Source organism: Electrophorus electricus, chromosome 2 (genome assembly GCF_041902795.1).
Source record: "Electrophorus electricus isolate QZ-2024a chromosome 2, ASM4190279v1, whole genome shotgun sequence".
NCBI classification, from domain to species: domain Eukaryota; kingdom Metazoa; phylum Chordata; class Actinopteri; order Gymnotiformes; family Gymnotidae; genus Electrophorus; species Electrophorus electricus.
The window spans coordinates 10,081,732-10,093,905 of record NC_137498.1 but is presented as its reverse complement, the minus strand read 5'-3'; the positions used below and the strand labels follow the sequence as shown (position 1 = coordinate 10,093,905).

The following is a 12,174-nucleotide window of genomic DNA, read 5'->3' as shown; positions in this document are numbered from 1 at the left end:
TTTTGAGTGAGACTCTGAATCCCTCAGTTTGGAGGGCCATTTAACCCTAAGACCTCACCCTAGCCCTCTATCAGACACCCAACCCCTACTCATGAACACCACATATGGAGGGCCAGGGCTAAGTGGTAGGGTCAAGGGGTGAAATGTGATTGGGCCCAAGTGAAGGTGTATGAGGCTGTAAAGGAAATGCTACATGCTTCGGTGATTCACATACAGTCAGTAGTATCATGTTCTCCAGGAAAAAATGCTAGAGGCACAGGAACATGGGAAATAATGATGTTACTGGGGGCCGCAATGACTGGATTTAGAACCTCTGTGCTAGCTGAGCTGTTTTTTAAAAAGAAACACGTGATTTGAGCGAGCTGTTAGTTGTGGTTTTGGTCCTTGTGCTTTTAACCAGCAATTTTTAGTATTAAGTGTAACGGCTCATAGCAAAGGCACAGTCTAATTATAACTGATCATCCAGGCTCTGTTCAACTGGCTTGTCAAATATCTTTCAAATACATAAATAAATAGAATAATACAAATATTTACACTTTATTACACTTTATATTTACACTTTATATTTACACTCTGTTGCTGATTTTATGTATTTATGCTGTGTGATGTTTGCTGTATTTATGTATTTTATGTTTATAAAGTGTCATGGCTACACTATAAGTAGCGTATGCAGATTTTGTCCATCAGTAGACTGGTTGTGTTACATAGCTGCTTTAACGGTAAGTTGTCAACAAGGAGGCTTTTTTAGCTTTCTGGTGGTTTCTCAAGCCTCCTCTTTCTTCCCCCACAGACACCCCCACACTGAAACCACAACATGCATGTCCAGTTCACAGAGGCACCAGGGGCCCTGTGGGCTCTGTGAAACTACACAATGAAAAAACAGACCTCAGGTGTACTCAGGACTCACAAGACCCCACATTACTGTAGTGACATCCTTGTGGACTTCAGTGAAGTACTGCAGAGAGAGTTCTGGACTGATCTCTGGAGTCAGTGTGTGTCCACAGTGGTAGTGGGGTTCTGGGTGTAGAGTTGTCAGTGTGTGCTGGGAACTCAGTGCTGTTTCCATAGTGAAAATGCTGCTGAGTTTGTGTCTTCTCTTCACTGAAGGTAAGTGTCAAATTCTCTTTTAATGCTGAATTGCATTAAATTGTACATTTATTTGTTAATATAAAAATGCTATTTAAGCAAGCTGACTTTTTTTGGGTAGAACTGGAAAAATGTTTTGCTTAACAAATAATTCTTAAATATTTCTGCATATCTTATGATTCCATCTTATGAAGTCTGTGTACTTTTTAATATAGTTAAAATATAATTGTCCTATATTTTCTGGTATACGTTTCTATAGGCTACACTGTAGTAAAGAGTAGAAGACAATTACATGTTATTGCTTTAGTACGTCTTTGTCTCCATGTGCTTTTGTATGTTTTAGTTTGTAGCTCCTCCCCTGCTCTGCCCCTTGACATGTGTCTCATGTGAGTTTTGCCTCTTACCCCTCCCAGTAATTGTTCCCAGATATTCCCTGTTTGTCTCCTGCTGTATAAATACCCTAATGCTAATGTCTGCAGTCATGGCCAGTGTATGACCCTACTTTCATGTAAATACTTGTGTCATGAAATAACTCAGCTCAGTGAATACATCAGATATAACATACAGTTTTACAGTTTAGTATGAGTAGGACTGGTATGGTTACTGATCATTTGGGTAATATTGTGTACTGTGAGGAGAGATGTCAGTACTTCACTGAGAAAAGGGACTGCTCATGTACTACTCAAACCATGTCCATGTTCAAAGGCTGATTAATAGAGTTTATCAAAGTTCAAATAGGTTCTTATTGTGAGTAATGCAGGTTTTTGTTGTTTGTTTTTGACTCATTCAGTAAATTCAGAACTTCATATTACTCACAAAAAATCTTAAAGAACTTTTTTGCATAAGCAATGGTGTACAACAAATTATTGTGATGTGGAAACTGAAAAAGCAAACAAAAAGCAGGTCCTCTCACTATCTAGAAATTCTTGAATGTGGGTGTGTGTGTGTGTGTGTGTGTGTGTGTGTGTGTGTGTGTGTGTGTGTGTGTGTGTTTGCATGCTTATAGTCTCTGGAGACATAAAGCAGACAGCATTCTGTAGTGACAGTGCATAATAGTTCAAAGTATATTTACCAATAAAACAAATTTGATACAATGAATAAAATATTAAGTACACAGGACATCATAAGACAGTGCAAACATAAAATATATCAAGCCATGAAAAAGTAATGCAAACATTTGTATGTGCGCAAGCTTTGAGGTGATTAACTCTATAAACTGAATTTTAAAACTATAAACTTAGAAAGAGGAGTTTGAGAATAAGAGTGAGGGGATAATATGTCTGTTTGTTTCTCTCCTCTACATCAGACTCTACCCCCTTTGCTTTATAATGAGCATGTGTGTCTCCTATATGGTTTCACAGATGCAGCATCCTGGTCAGTGTGGGGTTGTGGGATACATCACAAAGGAAGAAACAACCAGAGTCCTCACAGGTCAAAGGACATGATGGCACTGTGTGTGGTTTTGTATGTCTTCGTAAAGCTGGTGATGTGAACTTGAAAAGAAACATAAGAGCTCTGGTCAAGTTCATTTGTTCCCAGTTCCTCTCTGCTGGGTGGACATTAGGGTCTGGAGTACTGAAGTAATGCTGTGAGAGTTCTGGAGTCAGTGTGTGTCCACAGTGGTAGTGGAGATCTGTTTGTAGAGTTGTCAGTGTGTGCTGGGAGTTCAGTGGTGTTTCCATAGAGACAAGGATGCTAAGTTTGTGTTTTCTCTTTACTGTACTTCCTCTCACTAAAGGTGAGTGTGAAATTTTCTCTTAATGCTGAGTGACATGAAACTGTACATATATGTGATAATCTAAAAATGTTATTAAAGTGAGCTGAATCATTCAAGATTTATTTGGCCAAATTAGAATCATAATCTGGCTGGTCTTAGAATGAAAAAAATATGATTAAATGGTCCAGAATGCAAACAGACTATATCTTTGCATGAAGTAAAGTTTATTAACCAAAAATAAATCAAAAAGTCAAAAGATGTTATTTCAGAAAATGAAAAGACAGGTTGGGGAAAATGAAGGGAAAAAAGAAATACAAAATAAATTGGTAAAAAGAGCTGGGAAAAGTTAAAGAGTAGGGCTAATTTTGTTGGAGCGCCTGGCACATGACAAGGTGCTTTTTATAGCCTGCCATGCTCGTCTGAAGAAGATGCGTACTCTCTTCAACTTCTTGCATTCTGAGCCTTTATATTTGAAATAAAAGTATAATTTTTAAACTGGTGTCCATGGAGTGGATGTATGTAAACTCTGATTATTGATGTGGTGCTTTGATGCTACTCACCAGCTGGGGTGTTCTCCACTTTGACTGCCTCTGTAATAGATTCCCCTACTCCACCCAGATCCTCTCTTACATCTACAGATGTTTATTTTTCCCAAAAATCAATACAAATGCAATTACATAATAAAGTACAGGCACATATTTAAAGTGAACAAAGATCATATCCTACTGTGTGTTCTTAATGGAAAGCTAGATTTATGCAAGAAAGTGCATCTGCACCTTCTACATGGGCGCTGTGGTCCAAATAGCTAATCTCTTCCGTTGACTCTGTGATCATAAAGTGTTCAGCAGTTCTGCTCCGGATGGTACGAACCTCCTTACAGTCCTCCTGTTTCTTGGGGGAGAAATGAGAAATAATCAGTGATGGAAGGAAATGAATCATCCATTGACCACGCCTGGGCAGTGGAAACTCCACTAATGGACAGCATATTTTGGACTACTCTCTGTACAAGTCAGGAAAGTGTGAAGGCTCAATAAATAAAACTGTGGATACAGTCTATATAAATCATTAAAATTATAGTATAAAATGATGTAGACACTTACACTTTCTCCCAGATTGGCCGAGTAATGCTGCTTAAACCCAGCAATGGTAGCAGGGTCTCTGTGACTCTTGTGTCTTCTGGTAATGATATTAGTATTGAACTTGTACCTTGGCATCTAGAAAGGGCAGAAGAAAGCTCTATTGTATTGAACAATAATAAAACTGTTTCATTTCTTTTAAAAAGTGATAACAGTTTGCATGTGTTTTTGGACAACAAAAAAACCCTTTAATTTTTAAGAATTAAAGCTTTATTCCTAAGAAGTAATTGAATTTGAAATGAAAATTAGGCTTTGATTACAACACAATTTTCTACAAAACAAGACTTATTTTACATGCTGCATTTGTGCGCAAGATTACTTTTGTACCCCAGTTTCATATCTCTATATGGAAAGGAGCAATCAACGCCTGTAGACTTTATTGTTTTATATACAGTTATTATGTAACAGAACAAATGGCCACCCGTAGCTCAATTTCTTCTACAAATGTTAATAAATGTGAAACAAAGGTTGTCTGTTGTCCGACAGTGCATAATGGCCACACTCGTGGTCTTACAGAGGTTTTTCTAAAACAAGCCCATAAGTCACTTTCCCTTGTCTCAGTCAACGTATTTCATCTAATGGAGTTCGGTTACCCGAATATTTTCAGCTACTTCCCCTTTTATCCATCAACGTTTCCTTTTAGCTAGTTCATTCTCTATTCACTTATTCCGCATTTTAAAATATTTGTGCGGTCAGTGAAGTTAAACAGCTGTGACGGCCCGAGTGCCGCAGGTCCCACAAACTCCCACAAACTCGCTTGACGTAGACAGACGTTTATTAGACGAACACGAATAACGAACACAGTGGCGCTCACACGAAACAGGCAAGATGAACATGAGCAACATTGAACACAGCTTACAAACATAAAGTGCACCACGTACGTGAACATTAGCGAGAACACAGACCGACAGGGATACACACAGACATTAGGAGAATAACCCGGTGCAGGTGTGTGTGGCTACATAGTCGTGGTTTCACACAAGACCATGAACTCCCACTGCAGGCGGCGGGCCGTACCACGTGACTAGTGGGGCGGGGAGCTCACTATCAGCCCACTAATTAGTTCTTCGTTCAGTCAAAAGTTCTCCATCATTAAAATGTGTGTTCTCATTTTAAATTCGCATATTGGCTACTTGTTTATAATACGATTCCCTTATCAAATATTTAGCTTCTAATTTGGGAAAAAAACTGCCTTTTTAGATAAAACAAAATTCTACTTACGTTTTGTTTTCGTTTCTCAGTACCTCTTATGCGTGAAGAATTGTTTGTAGTCTCTGTTGATGTTTTGTCTAAAATGATCGTCATCGGCAAATCCACTCAATAAACTGATCTGGGGTCAGAAATAGAATGACAAATTATGACGTAATCGAGCGCTAAATTTTGTTCAGTGGCTGTTTAGAACAATGACAGAAGTGCAGCTGAAATGACATTATAGTCTCATATTATAAATCACATTTTAAAATCATTTCCCCCTCTTTACGCTATCATTTTGTTATCTGGCTCAGATTTAAAAATCTAAATAAATAAAGTAAATATAACCTATACATGTAAACTATATATTAATTAATTAGTAATCATTCCACATAGGTACAATTCACTCACTCTGTATTCGTTATAATCCAAAGTCATTTGAACACTCATTAAGGATCAAAATGCAACCTAAACAACAACAATAATAATAAAATCTTAAGAAATTATACCATTTTAACTGAAAATTAGGCTTATTGGTCACAATACAATGTTCAACAAAACAAGGCTTATCTTTATTCTGGTGTTTCAGTACCAAGGCTACGCAGTTATGCAAACACTTTCTTGCATAATATATGCTTATATTATGAAACTGAACAACTAGACAAACAGAATTAAATGCTCCGTTCATTACTGCTTCAAATGGTTTATTATTTTTTTAAATATATTTTTTTAAAGTGCAGGATTGTAGCCCCAAAATAACCTGCATGTGGTTTTACAGGGGCTATTCCAATATGTGTTTTATAACACAACATTTCGATCTCATCTTCACAAAGGTTAATTACTGCTGAAAAGAAAAAAAGGTTAGCATACATTTTAAAAATGTTTCTTATATCTTATAAAGAACACCCAACCAAACAACCTAGCTACAAAGAGACAAGGATAAAAAACACTACATGTATTATATAGGCATACAGATTTGAAATTAATGTGGTGAGTGCAGTGGACAGGATGGAGTCTAGAATTCATCATCTGTTGAGGCATCCGTGGCAACATCCTCATATGGGTCTTCAATGTCTTCATCAGTCTAACCATAACCTGCCACCATTAGGTGGTGTGTTTCTTTCACAGCTACCAGGTCTGTCTTCAGCTCCTCAGGCTTTGGGAATACAACACTGTGCAGGCCACGGTAAGCTTGAGCAGAAATTCCTGAAGCGTAGTTTAACAAATCAAACTGGGTAATAAAAAAAATCTACAATCTAACAACCAAACATCACACATCATTAAAAATAAACACAAACAATCTTACATTCTGAATGCAAGATTATATATAATCAGGCCATAAACACAACATGAATGAACATGAAATGATCATATTAATAGGGGTTTGAAAAGTAGGAGCCAGTGAAGAGTCAGGTATGAAAGCTGGGAAACATTCCTAAAGTATCTATAAATATGGCCCTTTGTAGGAAAGATCATCTGTAAAGCAGTTCAAGAACATATCTGTAAGGCAGGCTTGAACCCAGGTCACCTAAGTAACGAGACCAATAGCCTACTGGGTAAGCAACAATGCTTTTAACAATGGTGGGTCCCTGTGCAGAACAGTTAGATCTTGGATCAGGTAAAACAAAAGGTAAATAACTAAACACCATGCCGAGCGTGGAAAAAGGGAGAACAAAGGACATGACAGGAAAAAATGGAAACGCAGACGCACTGAGGAAAACCAAACTAAAACTTCCCAAACAAAACCAGAAAACAGGGAGGAACTTGAATGGCTAAGGGAAGCCTTGGGAGAGAGACAGACTCCAGATGGAAAACTGGAGAGGGGAGGGAACACATAAAAACACAAACACCCTCACAGACAAGAAGTGAGGTGTAACACGAGGGCTCACAGACTTCAATACCCAAAGCTAGTGGCTAGGAGCTTGGATCAAAACTTTAGCAAAGACCCAGCACTGAATGACGGGGTCACGGGGCTTTTATAAGGTCTAACCCAGCTGTGGGGTGTTAAACCTGATTAGTGTCGTGGTTGACTCGAGGCCTCCCTCTGGTGGCCGGAGGGGCCTTGGCCTGGTGCCAACCCTTACAGTATCCTATATGAAGTGAACTACATTAAGAAATTAATTGTTGATGTCACTTACTATTATTATTGTTAGTAGTAGTAGTATTTAGTGGGGAATCATTTTATGGTGCTGATTGGAGAATACTATTAAACAAATGAATCTTACCATCAGTAGTAGTTGATGAAATTAATAACTTATAACCATTTGGAGATGTCATTGTTGTAATAGGTTTAGTTGAAGCTGTTGGACTTGATGTGTCAGAGTCCACTGGAGTAAGATTTACAGGTTAATATGGAGCCTCTGCAAGAATAGAAAAGTGTGGTCAGTTCTAAGTATGAACTCTGTTTCTGTACTGTTCACTCTTACTGGAGATCACTTCCCATGTTTTTCTGTTTGTGTTGTATTTATACCAGGTGAAGTTCTCAGGTCTGGTGTGTATATCAGTGCAGGAACAGGGCAGCAGTACTGAATCTCCTGCGTATACAGTGATCTCTGTGATCCTGTGATGTTCCAGTGTACAGCCTTCAGCTACACCAGTTGAAGTCCTTCACTATTAATGTCTTCAGCACATGTGTGTTTCAAATTAAAAATTCAGCATTGATTTTCTTTTTGACATGGCTTAACTATCTCAAGCACACAGTGAATTGCTTTAAGCACATTATTATATGCAGAAAGCCTAATTATCTTTTACATACTTGTAAGTTACACTATACTGCTACTTCCTTTAACTAGTAGAGGGATTGTTGAGAGTAAGATTTACTCCATCACAGTATAACGATTGCTTACTTTGCTCTATTATGCTCTAGCGCTGCAGCTGATATGCATGAGATTTAACTGCACCACAATAATACATTGATTTCAAGATTTACGACCGATGGCAGTCTAAAAAGCAAATCGTAATTGTTCAAATTCTACCTTATATGTTCAGATAACAAGGAGTGCCTCTTATACGTTATCAGAAATATATGACATGTCGCCTCTAACTGGACTCATATTAGATGTTTCCAGTGTTTCTTATAAAGTAGCTACTGAGTAGATATTTGATGTTCTACAGAAGTAGAGAGAAGATAACACTCACCATCAGCAGTGTGGAGCACAAGGAGCAGATAAACACACACCTGCATTCTTACTGGGTTACACACACACTACACACAGCTACAGCAGGACTGATGATACACACTGTACACACACTCAAAAATACAGTATACTGAATGTTCTGACAACTACAGTTACAGTGGAGATGAAGTGTATTCAAATGAAGTTTTGACAAACTTCTATCCCCAACACACACAACAAATATAGGGAGGCAGTAGCGTTTTATAAGTTTTTAAAAGTCATTTGGTGTGTCCTCTTTCTTCCTTAACAGCCTCACATCATAAGTGAGAATGTCCTCATTCTTACTTAAATTGGCTCGGTCCGTTGTCACAGAGATGTGGCGGCCCAGTGGGATGGACCCAAAATGACTCGCTAAGTGCTATTAGTTCAGTCCAGCACATCTGCCCCTTGTCATCTACTACCTCAGTGCTGACTGCTTGCAACCCTAACGGCATTCATTACAACAAATGGTGCATTTGAGTAACATCTGGTTAAAGTACTGCTCTAAACACAGTTTAACACAGAAGGTCTGGAACAGTCAAAAGTTGTGGGTTCAGTCTAATGATGACAGTATCACTGTGCTTGATAGAGATTTAATGGTGAGTACGGTGTCTTTATATTCTCTCCATTTAAGATAACATCTTTACACTCCCCCATCCCCTTCAGTCAGGTGTGATATGAGGAGAGAGAGATTTCCTGGTGAGTGAGCAGTACCCATCTGAACTCTGTTTCTGTACTGTTCACTCTCACTGGAGATCATTTCCACACCAGCGACTGGGACGTACATTTATTTACAGATACACACGGAACGATAACGGCACTCACAAGCATTACAAATGTCAATACGAACATGAAACAGTTGACAGTAAACAAACACGAACAGTTAACAATATCGAAAACATGTAACATTGCCACGAAACATCAACACGTTACATCCACACGCTACGTCAGCAATAACCAACACCTTGCACTCTGCCACAGGTTTATATACATTTAGACAGACGAGGTGCAGGTGTGAGCAGGTGTGGTTACAAATAGAACAGCCCTCCCACTGTACATTGCAGGCCCAACCACATGACTCGGGGAAGGCGAGCGTTCCGTGACAGCAGTTGGTTAACTGAACCAAATAATTCTAATGTATTCTCATAAACCAGATTGCATCATGTATTTTTAAAGCTTAGCTCATTTTGGATGGCTTAACACACTACTTAAAGTGATGCATCACAGTCACATACTATTGCCAAAGTCTGTCTATCTATCTATCTATCTATCTATCTATCTATCTATCTATCTATCTATCTATCTATCTATCTATCTATCTATCTATCTATCTATCTATCTATCTATCTATCTATCTATCTATCTATCTATCATTTCACTGACAGTGTTGCTGTCCTGTACCTTGTGTACACGGTGTCCTTTTTATTGGCATCTTTCATATTATTTTACTGTTTTTTTTTTCTTTCTTGCTACTATACATTTGTGCAAAGCACTTTGAATTGCCATTGTGTATGAAAGGTGCTGTACCAAATTACATTGTCTTGCTTGTTATAAGTGACATGTGTTTGACCAAAGGCGAAGTGTTATTTAGATACTTCTAATATACATTTATTCTGGAAACTTGTAACCTGCAGATTCCTGGGAAGCAGCTGCAAGGTAGTGTAATTAAAGGTAGTGTAATTAAAGATGTCGAGTGGATATCTATAGAAAAATATACAAGTTCTTAAGCACTTTGCTTGCACAGCTTATGAAGGGTCGCTGTCTGAAATTTCTCTGTATATATATATATATATATATATATATATATATATATATATATACACACACACACACACACACACACACACACACACACACATTACAGTTGGTAAACTAACAAACAGTAAACGGATATAAATATCAAAGGCATGCCCTTAAAGACTGAGGTAAATGACCCGTTGAATAATAATAATAATAATAATAATAACTGGTACTGTAGCCTGCTCTATATGTGCTTCATAAAACCTTATTAGCAAAGACAATAAAATAACTAGAACAAAAGGATCCATTTTTATCACCTCTTCCTCCTCATGCATTACTACAGGAGTGGACTATTTTATCTTTTGCAAGAGATGTATTCATCTGTATATTGGAGGAACCAAGAGAATGTTTGCTGATTGTTTTGTTGAACACCTTTGGACCATCAGAATTAAGGATTTGTCATTTCCAGTGGCAAGGCATTTTAATGCTGATGGATATTGCACTAATTTCGGTAACTTGATGAAAAACATCCCATCTACACTTTCAGAAATTTTGAAACCCATGAAACAGTGTTATGTCTTATAGCCTAAACTAATTCTACAGTCATAGCTATGGAGCAGGTGTACCTATAGACTGGTAATTCAGTACACAGTCTAAACTCATTTTAATTCTTCACCTCTATAAATGTGTAATGTGTCATTTTAAGCAGGTAAAAATAGAAACCACACTCATGTGGCTTTTCCTCTCTATTTTTAAAACAGAAATAAATTCTCACAGTGAAGTAATGGCTAAAGTCAACAATAAAGCACTTGACATAAAATGATATACACATTTATGTAACGACAGAGGCTAGGCAGGATGCACGAACGAGCCGACAAAAGTTCCGTTTATTAACATCAGACAACAGACAATGTAGCACATAGGCCAATACATGGTCAATCACCGACAACATCCACTACTAAACAGGAGAGTTATATACACGCACAGTAATGACACAAAATGAGGAGCAGGTGTGAAACACAGGGAGGGCGTGGCCATATGAATGAATATACACACACACACACACACACACACACACACACACACACACACAGACCCACACAGAGAAAGACGTCTGGGAGGAGGGGCCGTACCGTGACCATTTACACATATTTTTTTTTTCAAGCCAAAAGCACTACTACTAATAAATTACATGCAAAAAAGCTAATAATTCACAGAAGTATTCAAATCATCTTTCAGCAAATTAACCCCTAATGAGGCATTTACAGTGAAGAAACAAATAAAATACATGCTATTTACTGGCGGTACATGTTTTTGTATGTTTATTTTTTGTCCATTTGCTTGATTGCATTTGTTTGTGTGTGTGTGTGTGTGTGTGTGTGTGTGTGTGTGTGTGTGTGTGTGTGTGTGTGTGTGAGTGAGAGCGTGTGCTTAATTTGAATTTAATTTGATGCTGGCATATTCTGTATAATCTGCATTATCCATTGGAGTGGATGCTGGTTTGGTTGTCTGACTGTGTACTACAGTGGAGTAAGTGACATCATCCTGCAGGAATAACACATTAACAATTGTTATAACACACACACACACACACACACACACACACGTTTACAAAAGACACATTCAGTATGATGCACACCTGTTCTTGTGCTGTTTTGCATTTCGCTTTTCGATTTACAGCTGCATATAGGACACTCGAATCTTCCTGTAGAAACACAGAAATGAAAAATTAGCAAACTTGTGTAAACACTAAAGCACACTTTCGAAAAAATACTGTATATAAGAGTCTATACATGCACACAAATGCACAATTCAAATGCACCAATAACCTTTATGCACCTGTGACCATCATGCAAAAGGCAACAACAATATGCTATATGTGGTGTGAAATCACTGGTACATGTCCAGAAGACCCGTTTTCATATGAATGCAGTGATAAGAGCTGTGCTCCATAAGGACACAGGTGAAGTGAAACACAGGTAGAATTTAATGGTAAATAATCCTTGTCCAAAGAAGGACAATATAACCAGCCTTAATACCTACAGGTCAGAAGCTTTAACATCAGTAGTCATGAAATGCTTCGAGAAGTTGGTTCTGTTTTACGTCAAGTCCATCACTCCCACCTCCTTGGACTGATATAGTTTTACAG

The 12,174-nt window shown here is 38.0% G+C and overlaps 1 long non-coding RNA gene across 1 annotated transcript; it reads right to left on the bottom strand.

The window, feature by feature from the left end:
- Positions 1 to 10,893: 10,893 nt before the first annotated feature.
- Positions 10,894 to 11,733, bottom strand: LOC145660186 (uncharacterized). Its single transcript, XR_014126367.1, has 2 exons — positions 11,665 to 11,733; positions 10,894 to 11,570 (listed from the first exon to the last, which is right to left on the bottom strand). It is a non-coding gene; the product is annotated as an uncharacterized LOC145660186 (long non-coding RNA).
- Between the last annotated feature and the right edge of the window lie 441 nt (positions 11,734 to 12,174).